Genomic DNA, 23,322 nt, shown 5'->3' on the forward strand with positions numbered 1-23,322 from the left:
GGGTGTAACATTAAGTGGGAGAATTGTTCCCCAAGTGCCTTTTTGTCTGAAAATGCTGTTTTGGCCAACTGTGGCCTAACGCTTGACCTCAAAAACTCTTAATTTTCCCTTAAATTCCCCCTCAAGCAGCTTTAAACTTAGAAAAAAAAAAAAAAAAAAAAAAAAAACAGTTTCGTCTGTATTGTACAACAATTTCACATATATACTCATATACACATTTTACAACTAATAGAAAATTTCGATATCTTGTACATAAAGTTCTGTGGGTTTGAGCAAACCTCGGCTGTGTAACATGCATTTTTAATGTCAATTTCAATGTCATACAATTCAATAGGTCATTTTCTGAATCAACATATTCATGATCAATTTCTTAGCTCATAGAAGGAGAGAGACATGGATCTATTTGGGGCTTTTGGTCCAGAACAAAACTGACAGGTGCAGTTTCTTGTTTGATTAATTAATATCAATCCTCAGGCATCCTGATAAAATGACAACACTGCTGCATGGAGGTGAGAGAGGGCCTCAAGTGTTTACCAGAGCAAACCTCTCTCCTCTGTGGTCATCGCAGAGCTGAAGTGGTCGGCACTTGGCTCCGCTGCAGATGGGCACATGGGCGCTCGCATACACACACTCGCATGGGCTCAGGTGCGAGCATTTGCATATTTATTACTCTGTCCAGACAGGACAGGCCAGACGAGCATATTGGAAGAAAGGACACAGCACCGGGGACGGGCGCACATATGTGGGTGCATGCACACACTCACACACACACACACACACACACACACACACATGCTGAAGACAGAAAAGGAAATGTGGGGCCAGTGGATGTCACCACAGGGAGGGACTCAGTGATTGTTGGACAATAGCTGAGGTCTAAAGGCGTGTGTGTGTGTAAAGGAGGAAATGTTCTGCCTTGCTCCTCCACTGCATACAATATACGTGCCATGTATCCTCACCCGTTCTCTCTCTCTGTAGAGGTCTGCTAACAGTGTGTGTTGCATTATTTTCCATTTAAAGTATATATTTAATGAGCAAAAGTGCTGTGTAGTTGTTAAAAAGCCCCTAAATGCACTATTTTATAGTAAAACCATAAAGAGTCTGTGTGTAATTTGCTACATGATCAAATAACATGTTAAGAGCTGACCATGAACCCCTATTGTGACTCCAGCCCTGATCTCAAATTATGACTCTTGGTGGCTTTATGCATTAGCAGCTGTCTTTCAGGGACCTTTTAGGAAAATCTGATGAAAGCCATTGGTTTAAAAATGTAATGGAACCCAGCTGGAAGATCGAAAGCAGTTCATGAGCAGCGTGTTTGAACGTTGAAGAGAATTGATTGTTTCCAATAAGATGAAACTCTTACAGGCGTTTTCTACCTTCAAATTCTCGTGGGAATTTTATCTGAATCACCATGTTGAACTATTTCTGCTTATGGTCTTGTTTGACTGTTTCCAGGATATTATCAAATGCCGTTTGACTCATATTTTGGAGCTGATCTGATTCATCTGAGCTGCTGATCTGATGGTTTCCTGTTCAGTGTCTATTTCATTTCTTAAGAACTATATCAGTAGGATTTTACTTCTTTTTTTTTTTTTCCTGCATAGGAACCTGCTGGATTTAATATAATCTACAGAGAAATGACTGTTCAATTTAATCAGGTCTGTACTCAGTTAATTCACTCACTCACTCACTCACTCATTTATTAATTGCTGTATTTTAAAATTTTTCAAGTAAAAATGTTGCATTTTTTTCATTTTGGACATTGCATTGAATCCACCTGTGCTTTGCCAAATCAACAAAACTTTTTGATGAAAGCCGTCTTCCAAGAAAGATTAGTCGAGTGTGCCTGCCTGTGAAAGCCTGTGCTGCATTTCATTGTGTGGTGGGGATCCCCTCTCTACTGACTGACAGTTGCTTACTTTTCCACAGAGAAACGAGTCGATATCTACTCTGTCATCAGCGCACAAAGTCAAGAAAATAATTCTCCTAATTATAGGAGACTGAACAGGAACTTTATCATTTATTCTTCATCTGTTCAGGTTAATCACATCATGATAAGATTCTGGTTCAAGATCTTTCTTCCATATCCCGCATACGTCGGTCTTGGTATATTTCCCACACGGTCCTGTCTCCGCTGTTCACCTCAACCGTGGAGGTGGGAAGTGGAGGGAAAGCCCCCTGGAATCCCCCCACTCTGTGTGGCCTGTGAACCCCAGGTCAGCAGCTTTTCCCTTTTTTACACCACAGACCCTGGCTGAATCAGCTCATGAGCTGTTTGCGTCTTACTGTCAAGTGAACTTGATGCAAATTTTTGAAATGGTATAAAAACACAGAATGCAAATTAAGGGTGTTTCCATAACTGGGTTAAAACGGATAAATTGGTTTTCTGCATGTCCAAAACAAAACAAAACAAAAAAAAACGTTGAACCAGAGAAATGGAAGAGCCTTTCATGTTACTGTTAGTGTTAAACAAAGACTGGATATAATCTGTTTCAAGACTAATAAATGCACTTACGCTAATCCATGAATAAGACTTATACAGCTACTCTTTAGGTGAATTATTTCACTTTTTTGCCACTCTTAGAGAAGAAATGACAACATTTTTTGATAAAAAAAAAAAAAAAAATCAACACTTTTTAGTTGTAATGGCCTTCATTGATTTCTTTACAACATTTGGAGGAACTCCTTTAATTTCAAAGTCTCACTCATTCCCTTTGGATAACATTGTGCTTTTACTATTATAGACTTGTGCTGTAAACTGATAGATCCAGAAGGCCTTCAAAATCAAAAGAGACCACCTTGAAGTCCTCTCTGGCTACTGTGTGATGTATGAACCCAGACAGTTTGAAGCAGACCAGGCCAGGCCAGACCACTAACTAGCCCCCACTGGCCCTGTTTAATAATGTGGGGCTAACTGATTGAGACAAGCCAAACTGGAGGAAAGAGACAGGATCCCTGAGCGGCCTGCCGGAACTACTCTGGTCCTGGATGTGTGTGTGAAAGTGTGTGTGTGTGTGTGTGTGTGTGTGTGCTGCTCTCAGTGGAGGAAATGCCCTCCTCTGGAGACTATTACACAGTAGCACCATTAGCACTGAAAGACGGAAACTGAGCCGTCTTGTCCTCTCAACTTCCCCCTGATGTGGAAACGGCACCCGAAAACGTCAGAAAAAAGAAAAAGTAAAAATGCGGTGTGGCTTGCTGGTGGAGACATTGTTCTATTGTAAGTCAGGTCAGCTTTCACAGTATAGGTTTTTACATAGATATAAATCATATAGAGCAGAGAGACATTTACTGTTTCCTGGAGTCAGATTCAAACATTCAGGCTGCGAGTCGATCAGTCGACACTAAGCTCTTCAGAATCCAAACATCTGACATGGCGCAATATTATCCCTAGCTGGCACTTAATTTTAATGATTAATTTAATATAATAATTTTGAAACCAAGGAACCCATGGATAGGCTTAAAGGTTTTATTTCACCCTGTTAATAAAATTCTCTTCTTTCATATTTTTATTTAATTTATTTATTTATTTATTTGTTCTTTTATTTATTTATTCATGTGGGAACTCTTTTGTTATTTTCTTGTAATTTAATTTTCATCATATTTTTTATTAACAGTAGTTTTCATTTATTTGTTTATTGAAAACTAATTTGTGGGTAGTTTTCTTGGTACTTTTTTATACATTTCTTGCAGATTTTCATGTCATTTCTTGCTAATTTGCACCATTTTTCTCCATGTTTTTGAAAGAAAGAAGGTGAATTTGCACAGGTTTCAAAGGGTTAACGGTGGCCAGTGGAGAACGCATAAAGCAGGCAAGAGGCCAGAAACCTCAGTTTTCTCCTCTGTATGTGATCCAGACGTCTCTTGAGGAAATTATTTTCCTGTTTTTCACTTCTCGATTTCTCCAACACATTTCTACAATTGCATTACCTGTTCTTTTCCCCCTGTTTTTTGCCTCGTATCTTTACTTCAGTTGCCAGTGAGTCAAAGCAACACCTAGTTTATATTCAAGGCAAGATAAACACATCAGTCAGTTTGGCAGAGAATGGGTTTAACACAGTTAATCGTAAAAATAACCCATCAAACCCAACCCAAAAAATAATCTTGACCATAAGACTGTAGGTCACAAAGATAGTTTTTAACCACCAAGGCTCATGTAAAAAAGGGAAGTGTTTTTGGGGCGAATATGCAGCCCCATTCATGGCTGGCCTGTATGGAGCAAGGCATTACGATTATTTAATTTGTACAATTCTGTGACCCATAAACCCAGAGGTACAACCAAAATCTTACAAATTCACAAAATTAGATTTTTCCCCCACTTTTTGAAAACTTTAATGTAAAGTCACTGAAATTAAGTGCGGTGGAGTTACAAAGCCATTTTACGTTAACATTCATCACTCCATTTCTCATCAGTTGCAAATCACAGAATCAGATGTTAAAACGCATCGATGGGAATTCAGCAGCAACACTCGTGAAGTCAGAGCAGTTTAATAGACAGAGGCAACACTTGTGGAATAAGAGTAAAACGTGGTGTTTAAGTTCCTCCGCGCTCATTGGAAACAGGAACCAGATCTGTAGGAAACAACTGAAATCCTATAGGAATTAGGACCTCCAGTGAGAAGAAAGTCAACTCTTAAGCTGTATCCACACCAAGGCACTCTAAATCCAATAAAGAGGAGAAGACACTCGGAGCTTTAAATGTAAAAAGGCTGCGCTGTCAGGGCTTAGCGCCAGCGCGTTTGGACCATAAGGTCTTCATCACAGCAAGAAAGGCTCCTTGTGCGAATCTGAGGATTCTGCAGGGAGCGCCGTCAAAGTCGCCCACGGGGCAGAGAGAGCAGAGCGCAGCAGACACACAGCATCCACGTAGTGAATAGAAATTATAATGACAAGCTCACATAGACGTGCAATGGCAGTATTGATTATTAAAGAGGAGGACTGAGTGGTAGAGACAGCGGTGAGTGGCAGATAAGAGAAAGAGGAGATGGCGGCTCAAAGCGACCACTTTGTTGAAATGTCAAACTGTGATTGGTCGGCTGATGTGTCCGACACCAAATCTATAAAATATCAAATCAGGGTTGGAGCCGACTCTTTTGATGACCCAACAAGTCGAAGCTTCTCGTCAGCCAAAAAGGCCTTATCATACCAAGGTGTGGTACCTGCAGCAGGAAGATTAGCTTGGCTGGGCTTCCTCAGATGAGTCATACACCCAGCTCTGTGTGTGTGTGTGTGTGTGTGTGTGTGTGTGTGTGTGTGTGTGTGTGTGTGCAATGTGCAGCCACCTTTCTTGTTAACAGACCTTCCCTAACTTTATGAGAGTCTCTGGATCAAAGTTTATACCCGCTGCCACTCCAGTGAGTTCGTTAGTGCCTTGCTCAAGGGCAGCTTCCTTGTTCAGACAGGGAATTTTTCATTTTTCTTCTTCCTTATCTTCCCGAGCAGTGAGAGGTTTTCAGCCAACACAGCTGCAGCGGCAAGCCCAGCTCCTGTGACTCGCTCTGTGCTGTGGACGCTCCATGAATGTGGGTGCACAGAGATCCCACACATGAACCCATCACACGAGCTGGGATTCAAACCAAGGTGACGGGAAGGCAATATGCCTGTATAATTCTGGTTGATATTAGCTGTGTTTTAATCCCACAGACATATGTGCGACTTTGATTCATTATTATCGTCCTGACTTTTACTGGTGAGATTTTCCCATGGTATAACTTTTGTTGCAGAGGCTCTCCCACTCACCAAGAAAAAAAAAAAAAAAAACTGAGCAGGAATACTGGCTGTCTGATATTTTTGGGCATGAAAATGATCAAAGTAATGGCTTATCAGCTGAACTCTAAGACAAGGACTCCCGTTGATGTTTTGTGTGTGCAATATGCAAACAAAGTCCGCCTGTGTGTGTAGTCCCGTCTGTGCAAGTGGCCAGGCAGTAACGTTAAACACTTGGGTCGGTGACCACTAAAACTAAACAGATGCATGTTTTCAGCTCAGTGCACAGCGGAAACCTGGGACACTGACTTCTGCGTGAGGCTGTTTTGAAGCCTGGAGACATAATTATTACACCGAATAATGTCAAATTTGCTTATACTTGCTCAATCTCCTCCCAATGATCACCACTGGTCTTAAATCTGCAGTTGCAGGATGAACTGCCGACCCCGGGCAGTTGTTCAAACCTGAATGCATGCGGTTCCAGCCACTGAATCACTGTCTAACTCCCATCCAAAATAATACCGAACAAAGGGTGCAAACTCATGACTAACACACTGCACAAAACTCAGTCATATTAAAATGGCAGAGCGGAGGTGCAGCTTGGAAAGAGAGCATTAGTGGTGCAAAAAGCCTGCCACTCATTGCATTTACTGTGTCATTAAAGATCAATTTACCCCTTAATCCACTGTATCTACACCAGCAAAATGAGGGGGTTGTTGTCAAAGCCTTTTATAACACATTATCTGCTGCGCTGCTATGGTTCAGGATTCAGACATACGTAATTTCTAACAGGTGCTGGATGAAGCCTGAATGCTATCTAGTAAAACTAACATCATAACGGAGATATGGGAATGGGCTGCAGGCCAGGAATGATTATGGCCTTGTTGATAGAGTTTTTGTTGTTGCACCTGCAGAGTGTGGAACGCAGAGCAAACAAGGGAAATGGAGTCGTGTTTGCGAGAAGACACAAAGCTGCATGCGGATAGCTTCAGATAGAGTGTTGCCTGCATGAAATTGCACATGCACATACGCAAAGTTTGATTCTTCCACTGACAAAGTAAGCTTGGGTTGGATCGTGTCGTGTCCGTTCACGTTGACAGGGCACGTGTCAGCCCGGGTATTTCATATCTAACTTAATTCTCAGATATAAAATACCAAAGTGCAGTCACGGCGGTGTTAGAAAACTATTTTTGGCAGTTTGTTTCTAGCTTTAGCAGTCCTTTGAAACCCTCATTTCTACAGTTTTTTATGGGAATCATGTCCATCAGGTAACATCACTGAGTCGGTTATTTCTTTCCAGCGCTTATGTGCCTTTCTCAAATGGTTATTTGTTTTGGCCTTGGATCCTCTGGCTGTGTGGCTGAGGCTGGTGCATTTACACCAGATCCCCTTCCAGTTTCACTTTCGCCGTGCTCTTTCTGGCACTTTCTTTTGAGGTGGTTAAAAAGGTGTGTCACTCTGCCATCCAACACACAACCGTGTCTTGCAAACTTACACCTATACTTATAAAGGATACCCCTTTACAATAAGACTATCCTTATAAAGGCTCTATGAATATTTTATAATTATGTTATGAATTATATTGCAAACACTTCATAGATTATTTAACACTAACACACAACTTATAACACAGTTTTCATACACTGATGCAGGCTCACTATTTGGCAAGATCAGTAAGCTAAGCAACTAGCGAGATTTAAGAGTTTTAACAAAATAGATTAACTTGACCTTGCCAAATAGTGAGCCAGGAACGATGTATGAAAACTGTCATAATTCGTTTATAATTGTTTATTGATGATTTATCAAGTGTCTACAACCTAATTAATAACTGTTCTTAAACCCTTTATAAGGGCAGTCTTATTGTAAAGTGCTATCTCATTGGTTTATTTGTGCAAAACAGTCTAGTGAGTAGTGTGATTTTAGGCATGACTGAGGAAACAACTTTGAAGGTGTGTGTGAGCAGCAATCTGCAGTGTCACACACGCCTAATTTTTGGTACTTTCCATTTGGTATAATTGAATGAAAAAAAAAAAAACCATACCATGGTAATCATAATAATAAGTTGAGCTCTATGAGGTTAAATGTTACTCAACTTAAAATCTATAGGCCTGTTTGGTCCTTTATGGTCCTTTCACCAGGGTGGACTACACTGAATCTTAACTTTTCTGTATGTAAAAACCCTCAAACACATCTGATCCATTTAGTCACAAGGATCATGACATCTTTACCTTGATGAGATCACCTGACATAGCAAAAAAAATATATTATTTTTGACCTGGCTTGCTTACCGTTTTCTCGCTGTACTACTGAACTACTCTTCCTAAACCTGTGATCACATAATTCATTTTGTCTCTGCTCTCCTCGAAAAGAGCGGTGACTAATCTTACCCACAGGCTCAACTTACCCCTGTCGCCCTGACCACTTTGTAATAGCCAGAGTCTCTTTCTTTCAAACGTCGGAGATGTCGATGAAAGCATATTTTGACGTCAAACGTAACGATACTGACTGAAGATGTCACCTCTGTATACACACATTGTTTGAGATGTGTGAAAGAAAAATGATGCGGCCTGCTGACTGAGTGCAGACAATGCCTTTGACATGGCTTTTTTTTTTTTCTAAGTCGTTTGATGACTGGTGAGAAAGTCCAGAAAGACACGGTATGGTTCTCAGGTTGATTTGTACTGTACGCCGCTTTCACTTTATCTCTGTCTTTTGTTCATCTTCACCCATGCACACACACACACACACATATATGCACACTCACACATGCATATTCCTTCACTCCCCTCAGGCTATGGTTGCATATTGTGTATCAATCTGATGTGAGCAATGTTTGAAATCTGAAGCTAAATACTGCATTTTTTTTCGATGACATCAGTGTATGCGCAGGGTGTCTTTACACAGATTGTATGCAGATTTTGACTGGATCACGTTCAGACTATGGAACATGCAGGCTCCAGTGCAGGCCTGGCCACTTCCATATCTGTCCAGCAAACATTTTAATAAAGTTGACTGGATGCTCAAATGGACGGTATGTATGTTGTAAAACATTTACGCTTGATTGTGTTAATGTTAATTGCTCTTGCCATGTCCTGCACTTTGCTGAGGGCTGGTTTTAAATTGTGACCATAATGTGTGGATAATTTCATTTCTGCATCAGTAGATTCATCCTGGCATCTTCGACCTTGCCGATCCCATCACTAAATTCTTCACTGCTGCAAGACCGAGCTTTGTTGAAACCCACTGAACCTTTTTCTAACCTCTAGTGGAGATCCCAAGGTTTCCAAAGATCCCAGACATGTCCTGCTGCAGTACAGAGAAATGTGTATAAAATGATGCACAAGACATGCAGCTATTTTCTATTTGATGAAATGCTGCAGCCATAAAAGAATGACATCTTGCCATTGAATATTTCACTCAGTACAAGAGTGATCTATCTTCAGTGAAGCTGCAACCAGCAGATAAAGAATAAGTATGTGACATTGTTATACAATATGATTTTTTTTCTTCTTCTGAAGTTACTTAAAGGAAAAATCAAGGTCAAGGGCTTCATTCAAATAATGACATCCAAAGGATAAATGTATCCATAATGGACAAATACACACCTTGACATTCATGCAAACATACGACCAGTCGAGTTTGATGATAAATGAACAAATCAAGAGGTAGATCTACATATTATAACCAACTTAACAAGTGCATTTAATAAGGATTTAAATGACATGCTATCAGCGCGCTGTTGAGCTCTCTTATCACATATATCAGTACACTACATTACACATATGAGAAGAAAATAGCATGTAAGAGATTGTGTTTATTACCAGCACACTGTATCTTTATATCTGGTTCGTCTGTGTGTGTGTGTGTGAGTGTGTGTGTGTGTGTATACAGTATCTTCATGCACGTTGCATCCGTGTGTGAATGTGAAAAAGGATGGAGGGAGAGAGGGAGGGAATAAGAGATATGCAGCCAATAGCTGTATAACTTCGAGCTGTGTGGCGCCTTTCCAGCGTATTCTGGCTTGCAGGGTTATCGGAAAACACACACACACACACACACACACACACACACAAATACACACACACAAAGACGTACAGGCAGGCATGAGTTGTGGCACGTATTGCCGATTCCCTTGGGACTCCAACCGCAAACTGGCTCCCTAACACAAAGAGGAAGCGCAGGGTCTCGCTCCTGAGCGACTTCAAACGCCCCAGATGGGATGCTCATTTGCCAAGGGAGATTTTCTATTTAGATGCTAGTGCGCCAGTGGCACCACAGCAGCACTATCAAATATCTAGTTGTAAACCCCAAATGTGGAATTCAGTTTTTTTTTTCTTCCTCTTTGCTAATTTGACCTCATTCTCTCCCCTCGTCCTCTCGTCCCCCTCCTCGCTCGCTCACACATTCATGTTTCCACTGTTTTTGGAGTCCAGGCATGAGTGAGAAAAGTATACACTCCATGCATGCCTGCCATAGCTCCCCACATCAAAACATAAACGCTGACGATATCAGTCAATTTGTTTGTCTTGTGTTTTGATATGTATCTCCATGTTGTTTTTTTTATGCTCCAGCTTTTTTAAGTGTTCCAGTGATTCATGTCCTGTCAAAGCATCTCCCTCCCCTCTCTGACTTTTTAAGCTCGTGTGTGTATCTGTGTTTGCGGTTGTCTCCCTTCATGTTGTTTCCTTAATTTGCTTTCATCTTCATTTAGAAAGGAACAGTATCCAACTCAAAAAAAGTTGTATTTTATCCAAAAAAGTTAAGAAAAAGTGTAAGCAAAACTACTTTAGACTGTTACACCGACTTGCCTGTTAGTTGCCCAAACTTATCTGTCACTGTCATGCTGTCAAGTACAAAATATGTGTGTGTGTATGTGTGTGCGTGTGTGTGTGTGTGTGTGAGTCAACCATGTGGTCATTATGTCTGCTGTACAGACAGCTTATAAACATAATTGACTGATAAGGAAGGGAAGACGTGATGAGTCTACCCTCAGCCTATCCCATGGCACACACACGTGCATGCGCACACACAAACACACACACACACACACACACACACACAGTTCATTACCTTACGACCATACCTGCATATCCGGGTAATTGTTAAATTGCATAAGTTTGCCAAGGCAACCAAAAAAACTAATAGTCAATACACACACACACACACACACACACACAGCAGACATCCAATTTTCAGGAGTTTTTCTTTATTTTAGAGTGAAATTTTTCACCATTTTCTTCCACACGTTATGGAGCAAACAACTAATGAACTACTCCAAAAAATAACGATAAATAACGATGATAATAATCATTAGTTGCAGCTCTAATACCTAGCATAATATCCAAAATTACTGCCATGCACACTTCACTTTAAAATAACACTGTTGCACATCTGAGTGCCTGATCATCATGCTGTAACGTCATGCTGTTCATTGAATAAATTGCTGCTCTGAGACGCTGCTGTCCATGCACGACACCTCCATGTGTGTGAGGCACCAGGTTACCAGAGGCGTCAGACAACAGAGCCAAGCAGCGGCAAAACCCTCAGAGCAGACAGGGATTCAGGACTCTGCAGGGCCATGCCACCTAAATAAGCTCTTCACTGTTATAAGTTGTGGTGTGATATCATCCACTTTCTGTCCAGCGTGAAAATACATGTCAGGACTTTGAAACCAGGCAGGACAGGTCAGATTACTCTTCACTAATCAAGGAAATGACACTCAATACGTATCAGCTGATATGCATAATAAACAAATACTCATCTCACCCCACTGGCGTTTTTAGTTTAAAAGTCACTGCCCTTTGAAATGATTAATTCAGATTTTTTTTTTATTTTATTTTATTTTTTCTATCATGCATTTTCAGAGAGGTGGCCATTGGACCTTACAACCTGGTTACAACGATTAGGGACACACTCACTCAGATAATGCTGAAATATACTGCCCCCAAGTGGTTGATATCAGCACTGCACAGTCATTCATAGAAGCAGCCTTGTGTAGCTTAGTTAAAAACAAACAACCAAAAAAAACTTTTGGCATTATTTTCCTTTTTTTCTAGCAATATGAATTTTTCAGTTCACTTGATAGTGGCACAACACTGCCAAGTTCACCTGGTCCACTTCTTACTTGCAGGTGTAAGTAGGCGCTTTAATGGATGCAGTTGAGAGTCTGGTGCAGGAGTAGCAACTCACAGCGGCACACATGCAGAGCAGGGCGAGTTGGATGTGCTCCATAAGGAGGATGACATCACTCCATGTTGCGTTTCAGTGCTGTGTGGACAGATGAGACATGGCGGTTTGCCTGTGTATCCCTCCTGTGCAGATGACTATCTGTACCCAGACTGTTTGAGACCCACCGCCAACCGCCGGACTGACACGCCCGCTGTGTTTGAATTGCAAGCGCTCCATTACGGTTGGTGATGCTTTCTTCATGGCTGACACAGTGGATTGGTCTGAAAGGCTGGCTCCATGATGTCATATGTTCAAAGCAAAATGTTTTTTTGGACATTATGGAGTTGGCCACTTTTGCAAATTCACTGTTTTGTGCTCTGAGCTCAATGAGCTGTTTGCTCGTAGCTCGGCGTTGGGTTGTTGTGTTTGTCTTGGACAGGGCCCTCTTGAGAACGAGACGCTGTGTCTCTGTAGAAATAAAGGTTAAAAAATGGACAGGCTGATGTTCATGTGATAGCAGACAGGTCCATAAACAGGGCCAAGCAAGGCTCAGACTCATGCTGTCCTCCTACTGTCTCTCAGCCAATGTTAGCATGGAGAGAGAAGAAAATGATCCACCAGGGGCACATGCATGATTTAGGTGTCACTGTGTATATGACTTAAGTGATGATAATAATTTTGATGTTTGTAGTGCTTTTCAAAACCTTGTTAAAATGTGCCTGGCAATCAACAGCGATAAAACTTAAAACTTAAGGGGAAAGTTGACCCAAAATCTTGGTGAAGTCCGCTGTCACAGCAGGAGACTGTCAGTGATATTTGTACAGATTTGTATTAATATAGGCCAATATTTCAGTTTATTTCAAGGTGACATAATGTTGCTAGCCATAGTGAGTCATAATGTTACACATACACACACACACACACTCAGCTATACATTTCCTCGGTCATTATCCACCGTGCACTGCATGCCTCAGGGCAGAGCGATACAGTGACACAGCAGCAGCCATTGCCATTAAAAGATAATAGCACACCTCCCAATGTTGGGCCTGTGTTATGCTTCGTATGATTGTAAAACATGACACTTTAATTGCCGCATCAGTGCCATGATTGGCAGCTGGAAGTTTCATAATGTGCTGTAATGATGTGTGTTGTGATGACAGATCACAAATTTACCCCATCAACTTCAATCAACATGACAGTGAACTGATGTGACCCTGCATTCTCCGCACACTGTGTAGGTTTCATTAAAGAGGCAGTGCACTGCGGAAGTGCTCGAAAACAAGACATTTTTAATATGTGGAGTTTTGCCTTAAAATATCACTTTTTGGCAGCTTCTGTTCAACGATGTAATGGTATCATCCTAAAATGTGTTGACCTCTAAATTAGAGCATATTATCTGTATACACTGTTGAAAAATGTAAAGATTACACCATAAGCAGAACATACACTATTGGAAAATAGTCAGCCTTGAGAAATGATTTGTGCTTACTTAAAAATAATTGACTTATTAGAGGGAAGAGGTCACTAAGGGCATGCACAAGTGTTTACTTACATTACACTGAGCTGAACAGCACAACAAGTGCCTTTTCATAATAGCTTCCACTCGATTCAATAGAACAGCCTGCACTTCTTCTTCGTTGTTTTCAAATGTCAAACATTTTATTTTTTTTTTTTTTTAAGGATGTGGTTTTGTCCTGTAATATGGAAAAGAGCCAGAATAGAGTGGAGGAAGTCAGCTCAGGCGTGTTTTATAATCTGTGTGTTGCTGCCTATGGAAAGCTCACTAGCAATGTAACTCCTGTGTGATATAAACAAGACACGCTGGGCTTCTGTGTGACACATATATCTTGTGTGTGTTGCTGTCGTGTTAAATTTATGTGAAGTTTACTTAGTCTTTACAACAGTGCCGTAACCCTAACTGAGTTTCATAGCCCTGGGGTCTGTGAAACCCATCACAAAATATGACAATTTATGTCTGTTTGACTTTAACGATAACACTTTACAATAACAGTACAACAATTAACATTAGTTAACGTTAATTAATGCCGTAATGGTTAATTAACTGTTAGTTAATGATTATTATGACATTTACTAATGTTCATAATATCTACAATAACCCTTAAAGAACATGTAAATTAATACCTTAGCATGAACAGCATTAGTAAATGATTCTTAGACACATTAGTTAACGGTTAGTTAACTGTTACTTAATGTTTATTACCTGTCACTTAATGTTTATTACGGCATTAACTAACGTTAATTGTTGTGCTTTTATTGTAAAGTGTTACCACTTTTGACTTTTTGAGCAGGTTAGGCTCCCATACTACACTGCTCCAGCTTTGGGCGCTGTTGGCTGGATGCTGTGGAATATTGTGCCACCAGCCTGACCCAAGGTGTTTCAGACTTCATCATCACCTGAAGTGAAAATCTGAATTATAGCTTCATGTGACTCAAATGTGCTCATGTGATGGGTGATTCAACAAAGTATGCATGACTAAAACTTCCACACGCACAAGGAATCAATGCCAAGTTGCAGTCACGCTCCTCTGATGGGTGATGGTAGTTTAGCTCTCTATTAAGAAACTTCAGCTTAACCAGAGAGCTGCATGGCTCTGTATTCTTTCATTAATTACTTTATTTGTAATGTAAGCAAGCTTAGAAATTGAGCCTCTTATTCTTTTCTCACTGTAAGTCACTCTGCTTGTTGTAAAACCCAAAATGTGTTGGTATTCTAAAAGCTTTTTGCGCTTCCCTGCGGCGTGGTGTCACATGGTTCAGCTATGTAGAAATCATAAATCTGCACAAATTATCTGCTGGATGTCCTTCAGAAGTGGTAAATCACTGAATCATTTCTGGTATTGTGGAAGTTGTAGCCTGAGGATTAGAGATGTGCGCTTGTGAGTGGAAAGTCAATGGTATGATTCCTCCAATATCCTGAGAAAATTCTTTCCCTTAAAGGACCCAATTTCTGGCAAACACACTCTTTGATAAAATCATCTGTGAGAGAAAGAAAGGTTTGCAATTTCACCTGTGTTCATCCCTTATTAATGTAGTTAACGAACTCTTGCATTTATAAATAGTAGTCAAAACAAAGATTTTACAAAGTGCTCCACAGGAAGGCGAAAAGACAAGAACAGCAAAATATTCAAATCTTTGATTGCTGATTATTTTACTCATAATTTTTACTGCTTTTAATTTTGTCCCTGTTTTATTCTGTTTTAATCCCTGTTTTATTCTGTTTTTGCTATTTGTATTATAATTCTGTATTGTTTTTATGGTTGTTGTACATTCGGCATCATTGTAAACGAGGGCTTGCTCTCAATGATTCCCTGAATCCAAAAAAAGGTTGAATAAAAAAAAAAAAAAAAAATGAATGAATCAGGAGATAAGACTTGGAAACACAACGACAAAAAACAAGGTTAAGAATAAAGAATACAATGAGATAGAACATGGAGTAAGACAAGGCTAAAGGTTAGGTTAACAAAACACAAAGGTAACTTGAAACCATGAGCCGTTCAAACTACCACTCCATAATCGACTCCACTAAACTGGAGTGGAGCTCATTCACTGGCCAGCAGCTGCACACGATGCACCGCTGCGTGCTGAAAACAGCCATGCGTGGATAGGCAAACTGATCCTGAACATGTAAGGCTGATGACTGAACAAGTGTTTACATTCCCCGCAGCACAGTTCAGTTCAGTTCAGTTCAGTTCAGTTCAACTGCAGGTGTTTGAAGTGAACTTGCAACTCCCATCCAGCGACTCTCGTGCCGGCCTGCAAACACGACCTTGTGAAAACACGCTCAGCGAGCCTCAAGTAGCGCTTCCTGATTCACACATGCAAACAGGGCTACCGCTTTCCCTCTTCCCCCCTCTTTCTCCCGATTCTTCAGGAAAGGATGTAACTCAGAGGGATTTGTCTTATTTCTTCTGACAGATGAGTGCAAGCTGTACAAACAGAGCTCACCGCTGCTGACTCACCTCTGCAGCTGTGTGGCCTGCACTGTGCACGCATGCAGGGCTTTAAACTCTCCCTCAGCATCCACTAGGTTGTCTTGGTTCTGATTAAAAAGGAAGGAGAACTGCTGAGTCTTAACCATGACACACACACACACACACACACACACACACATATACATACTCAGGCAGACACTCTCCCCTCTCATATGTCATACCCCTCTTTTGTTTTCAGTACCAGCAGGTTTGATCACAACATTTCACTCACATCCATCTACAATAAGAGGATCCAGTTACACACACACACACACACACACACACACACACACACACTCATGTATGCATGCACACGCGCACACACACTGATAAGCACGTCCTTTATGCAAGGCTTTAGTTACAGATACAACCTGATGGAGCTTCTCACTGAAGAAGGGGAAGCTTTGTAAAGGCTCCGCACGCATGTGTGTGCGTGTGTGTGTGTGTGTGTGTGTGTGCGCATACCTCCTGGTACTAGAACAAGTGTGTGATCAAAGCCAACAGACGAGTCTTCCCTGGAGGTCACAGGAGGCGACAGACGGAGCGACAGGGCTGCAGATAGTGATCCTGCACTCCTCATGTCCACATCAAGTCTTCAGGCAGAGTTGAAGAACAATTCTAGTATCGCTGATGACAAACTTTTCATTTTATGATCTCCCACCCCACCAAAAGTGCCCAGCGGTTGTCCTGATTGCCAGTTTGCCACGTTGCTGTAGAGCCTTCTCACAGCAGCCATTTAGAAATAGCAGGTAAACACAGGTGTTACGAATGATATGAATGAAGTTCCTGCTCCATTTAACTCTAACAGAGCCGGTTCATGCTGACTCACTGGAGAGGCTCATTTAAATGGAACAGAACCTGAATTAGTGTCATTAGTAACATCAGTGTTTACCTGATCACTTCATCAAGTGTCAAGTCTTTTATTAATAAGTCTTATATTTTTATCAAAAGAAGTGAAAAAATAAAAAAAGAAGCACTTGAGCTGCCTAATGTCCCTCAGTAATCACCATTATACATTAAGCACAAGCAATTATGTTAATGAGATTGTTAATCCGCCTCCCAGGAGTACGAGTTAGCTTGAAGCTGCTCTTTGGTGAGAAATAGTTCCCAATGAAACTTGTTGGCCCCGATGGCTGTGGGTATCTGTGTCGCTGTCTTTGAAAAGAGCTGTTGCTGTCGAGTTTTTCACATGTAAATTGAGCTCCATAAACAAATACCCATCCAGGCCCTTTTTACTGGGGCGAGGTGAGACAAGCACACAGATGGATGGACTTTTGTCTCTGTGTGTGTGTGTGTGTGTGTGTGTGTGTGTGTGTGTGTGCGTGTGTTTATTTTATTTATTATTTTTTTATTTTTTGGTGATCTGTTCGTATCTTAATTCATTATTGACTAAATGAAATGGATTTAATGGAACTGATCTCTCAACATTTTGTCCGACATGGCCTAGTCAGCTTTTATGAACATGTGCAACCTCATGTCAATGTATTATACAAAGGTCTGAAGATGCATAACAAAAACATTGGGTAAAAGAAACAAAGCCTATCAGGGCTGTGTTGGATGTGCGTAGAAAATTAGGGCCAAACTTCTGCCGTATCCCTTTCATTCTAAACGCCATTAAGGAATGATTATGACTTAATGGCATTTTAATATTTATATGAGAAACGTGGGTGTGAATTTAGCCTCTGGCCTGTTACATGCCACAATAATGGAGGAGGTCTAGGTTATTCACTTTTGATTAAAAAAAAGTTATTTTCCTAAATGAAAGTTGATATGAATTCATTACCCACACAGCCTCAGGTGCCTATAATCTCACCCCGCAGATAAGCCCCACCTCCTCTGTTTCTCTGTTGTTAAAGTCACTTCCTGGTAGAAGGACAAGGCACGTCTTCTTTGGAGTTCTTAGCTATGCATATTAATGACAAGCCGCACAGTTAGGCTGGTAAAACCCTCGTAGCGTGCATGTGTGTGTGTGTGTGTATGTAATGCAATGTGCCAGAGCCTTGGCGTCGTGGCAGGAGAGAATCCCTCACCTCTTTTGTTTGTCTCTGTGTTAAAAGACACAGCAGCAGGGCAGCTCAACCTGTCCAGCAGGGTTAGCCTGGCTCCCGGCCTCTCATCCACCTCTTCGTCCTCCTCTTTGTCATGTTATTCAAGCCTCTGTGGTTTTCCGCTGTGTATACATTGTTTGATGTCATCCTCAGATCTGACTAACTTTTCATCGTGCATGATATTCTGCCCCTCTACAGCTGTTCAAGAGGAAAACCCGTCAAGACCATGCTCTTTCTCAAAACAGCCCCACATCTTTATTTCCACCTTCTACGTGCCTCACTTTTTCTCCACCTTGCAACCCTTCTCCTCCCCCTCGCCCTCCTCATCTGCATCCTTCTCTTCCCGTGTCCACTGAATCAGCTCCATGGGAACTGTAATCATACATTCAGATAGGAATCAAGGCCTCAGGCGTGAGCTTGATGGGCAGCAAATGAGCAGCAGAACTGGCGTGACGACATGGGAGCAGGTTTGACACCTTTGCCTCTTGGACAGAAAGCAGTGGAGTGTCTGTCACAGCCATTATGTAAGCGGCTGGCATCTTGCTTGACTTTCTCGATGACCATTCCACCACACCTGTATTTAAACTGAGCAGGTATGACAGCAGCACCACTTGGCTTTTTTTCTGAATTCGAATCAGAGTCAGAAATACTTTATTGATCCCCCAGAGGAAACTGGCTCAGTTAGAGTTGCTCAAATTCTCCAAGTGTTAAATTATAAGAAACAGAAAAAGAAATAAGAAATATAAAATTATGTGCATTATGTAGAAATATGTGCATTAATCCTACTTGTAAAAAAGTGCCTTATGTGCATTATATAGAAATATGTGCATTAATCCTACAAAAACATTACAGCAATACATAGAGAAATAGAAATTGAGCATATGTAAAAAGTATACCTATATACACCGTGAATGCACAGGGGTATTGCACTGATGAGCTATTATAAAGTCCTACAGGTACAAATCATTGCACAGTTAAATAGTTAAATAAACAGCTACATTTTTAGGGGGAATCTAGCTTTCATAAACTCTTTGATCAGGTTTATAATACTCCAAGGACATTTTTTCCTGCTTGAAGCTGATTGGCTTTCACTTTACTGCGTCAGGCCAATGTCTTGCTGATAAATGTCAAGTCGTTTTGGCTCATTTTGCACCGCCTAGAGCAAAGCTACCTCCTCATGGCTCTGTTTACCCATTTCCACTGAGTTTGCATGCATTTACAAACCCTTTTTTGTGCTTTGTATGAATGTAATGCCCAGCTCTCGCTTCCTTCATGTCTTCAGGTTAGGCATGCTGGGGCAGAATGTAGTCTGGCTGACATTTCCTAATCATAATTCCAGCATGTCAACCCCATTTACCCCATGGCATGTCTCTTTGACACACACACACATGAAAAAGTACATACAAATAATGCCTGATGCACTACATCAACTCCACTTACTAATTGATATGTCTGCTAAGTACAAGAAACACACATTCCAAAAACCAACAGGCCAAATTATAAGGCAAACTATGCTGAGGACTTGAAGACAGTATTTTAGCAAAGCACAGCAATGTGACTGGCGTGGATGCAATGATATTTGAAAGCTGCTTTTAATCCAGCCTTTCAAAAGAAAAAAAAAAGCAACTGACAATGGCTATGTCACTGAAATCAAAGAGAGGATCATCATTGTTTTTAATGCAACTTAAACATTAAAACCATCCAAATCACCGCAGGAACATGAATAGCCTTTCTAAAACCTCCTCCTTTGTCCGAGGCAACAAAGGCCATTGTTTGCCACAATGCACAAGTCTTTCCTATATGGAGAGACTATCCCCGTGAAGACCGGGCTGGTAGTATCAAATACACAGTTAACACTCCGCACGTCAAACCCTGGGTCATTGGATCCAGTGGATAAATCAGTAAATCATGCCACAATAGCAGCAGACTGGGCTCATTCACACAGGCCACATGAAAAGGGAAGGAGAGAAAGAGGGAAGTCTGACTTCCAGGGCTCAGGCCAGCCAGACAAAGGCCTCTGAAACAGCACTGCCTCGGGACAAAATCATATGACACTGGCGCACAGGAAATCACCCAAATTGTCCATTGTCTGGGACAGCATCAAAATCCCTCAGCCTCCACACGGGGACAGAGGACCGGGGAGGGAGAGGGGTGAGAGAACGGAGGGAGGGATGGGAGAGTGAGAAGTGAAAGAGGATGGGAGACTGAACTATGGTGTGTTCACGCCTTATCGTCAACAACAAGGACAATTAAGGCTGGATTTGACATCTTTCAAAAACTGAGATCTGAGTGAGATCTTTTACCTGCCCACTTCACCTGAGGATGTTGCCAGTTTTGCCTTCATTTATGTCACCGATGCCTTTTTTTCTGCTTTGAAAGGGACTGAGCTGCAAAGAATGCAAGAATTTTATGAGCCTCTTGCAATCTGACTTTCCCTTGAAAGTCTCCTCCTCAGGTAGCCTCAAAGTTAGAAAAACACATTCCTTCCACATTGTTTGACCATGTCACATTCATATTGAGTATCTGCTGGTTGAAGTGCTTCACTGAAGCTCCATTACACTTACTGAGTGAAATATTTCAACTCAAGTAGCCATTGTTTATGGCTGCAGCATTACATCAAATAGAAAATGCATAGATATCCTGTGCATCATTTTATACACATTTCCCTGTAATTCAGCAGGACCTATGATGTGGAAACCTTGGGATGGCCAATATAATTTAAAAGAAAGTGTTGTGAGATTGCATAGAGCTTGTCCATGCAGCATGGATTTGTATTGATGACTCCACTGATGGGATCACAGCGGGGTTGAGGAGATTCATATTACCTTGATGTGTGGGGGATGTGCTGTTGGCCCATGGGGGAGAACTGGGTCCCTTGAAAAAAAAAAAAAAAAAAAAAAAATCAAATCTCCAAATTGAGAATTTTGCTTCACAATCAATTTGTTGGGCACCCACTGAAAACAAAGGGAACTAACAGCATCTCAGCTCCCAGTATACGATGTGGGTAACATTTTCTGTAGTATGCTGGTTTCAGTCGAGTGTGTCTGTAGGCTACATATGTACTGTACATGTGTATCTGCGTGTGTGGCTTTGTGTTTGTGTGCAGTGTAAAATTTGATAGATAATAACAGGTCAGTCCACTTCCTACAAGCATGAAAAACGAAAAGTAATATTTGCAAAGCAAACAACCACAAAGGCAGCGGTGGAGGATCCGGTCTCCAATTGTGTATTGACACTGTCATATTTTTATGTTGATTTCTCTCACAAGAAAGGTAAACTATCTTTCTTTGGAGAAACGGTCCCATTATGGAAGGCTGCAGTGTGCAGTAACTGTTTTCACATTTCACATTTCTAAACTTTTCTTTGCTTTCTATGCAGTCTCATTGATTTGTTTGTGCTGCATGAGTTTACAAAAGAATGCATCTGAATAGATTTGAGTCAAATATGAAGAAGCCCATCCTTGAAAAAATAGAAAGCTCAATAAAAATAAAGATGAAAGTGAGTTCAGAAATTCGCTCTTTAGTGGGAAGGCATTTCCTCTTAAGGACAATATCGTGGTAATGTCATGTATCTTTGATGAAAAATTGGGACTTGACTGAGAAACTGCTACTGAGTATAAAAAGTATGGTTGTTAACAAAAAAATCTACATATTTTGATAAGTGATAATCTGTGCGATGCATGCTTTTGTTCACTGTGGTGTGTCTGCTCCTGAAAACAGAACTGGGACATCTTATTCAGAAGAAAATCTGAAGCAAAAGTTTCAGTTTTCAGTGATGAAGATTCCATGAGCTAATTAGCCATAGCCAAACTAGAATATGTTAATGCACAATTTGAGAAAGAGTTTCCAAATGCAAGGCTGCTGTTGGGCTCTGAAAACACGGTGAAATCACTAGAAATGCTGTGCGCAGGTTAAATCAGGTCGGATTGATACAATCTGATGTGATCTGGGGTTAGAGGCTTTGACAATCAATCTTTCCATCATACACACATTCTTCTCTTTGGGCTTGTCTTTTAAAGGTGAGTACAGTCAGTCAAAGAAAGAGGGCAGAAAGGCAGGCAGACAGACAGGCAGCCAAGCCTGTCAGGTACAGTGCCTGAGGCTGCACAGGCTCTCATCTATTCAGCTACACAACACATATAGTCAGCCGACTCTCCCCCTCCCCAGTCATCCATCATTTCATCCCTCTCCCTAACTCTGGGAATGAACCCCTCCCCCCGTCCTCCTGCCCCCAACACATCCACACTGCCATCTTATACTTTTTCGCCTCTCTCTCTCTCACTTCCTGAGTTTTTGTAGTGTAAAAAGCATGTATCTCCCATTTTTTTTATCATTATTATTTTTAATTGTTTATTTATGTTTGCCATAACTCATAATGATGCCATTGTGTTTCTTGTATACAAAATGCACCTAGAGCTGTGACCCAAACCACTAAACATAAAATTTAAACTGTCAAAAATGAATTTACTTCATGGCTTCAATTTACAGAGTTTTTTTGTCGTGCTCTTATATGTTTTGACCTTCAGTCAGTTACCAATGGACTAGACTAACTAAACAAATAAATATATAGAAAAGTGCATGGGTGTTAAAACCTTGGACACATTTTTTTTTTTAATTAGTGAAGATTCTGCAGGACTTTGACAGTAAGTGCAAACAGCAAAAAGAAAACACGGTAAAAGCGGCTGACGCAATGCCTTTCCGCCACTTGTCAGGAAAGCTAGTAAATATTAAAGTAGCATAACAGCAGAAAAAGGCACAATATGTAAATGCATACACATTATGCATGCAGTAAACACCACTGCAAACAGTGTTTTAAAATGTCAGCATACAAAAAAAATGCTATATTTCACCTTTACACATATCATTGTGAACCTTTAGTTTTCTTACATGTGCAGCTGTCATGTGTTTTGTCGCCCTCCAGTGGCTGGTTTTGGAAACATGCATTCTGACAAAAAAAAAGATAGTATCTTAAGTTGCTCTGTAAACAGTAACTATGGGACAAAATGTGCCAAAAGGCCCGGTTCTTCTGAAATGTCAGTTGGCTTGAGTTTGCTCTGCATGTCAGTGAACAAACACCAGTCTGCACAAAAGCACACCTGACAGCTGAGAAAGACGTGTGGCCATGTTTGCGTGTGTGTAATTCAAGGATCTGCAGAGCATGTGTTAGGGTTATCAGAGATAGGAACATCAGAAGCACAAGAGGCTGAACTGCAACTGGAAGACTTGAGGACAAACTTCCTGTCAGCAAATGCAGGAAGACATGATGTGTCCTTGAGAAAGACAATCCCTACCAGCTCCAGCAGGGCTGCTCTGCCACTGAACCTGACCTTTGACCTCTCTGTTAAAGGAGGATAAGAGCATTATCTCTGTAGGGCTCAATGAAGCACTGGCTCATGAATTCTGGTT

Source organism: Myripristis murdjan, chromosome 17, assembly GCF_902150065.1.
Source record: "Myripristis murdjan chromosome 17, fMyrMur1.1, whole genome shotgun sequence".
NCBI lineage: Eukaryota > Metazoa > Chordata > Actinopteri > Holocentriformes > Holocentridae > Myripristis > Myripristis murdjan.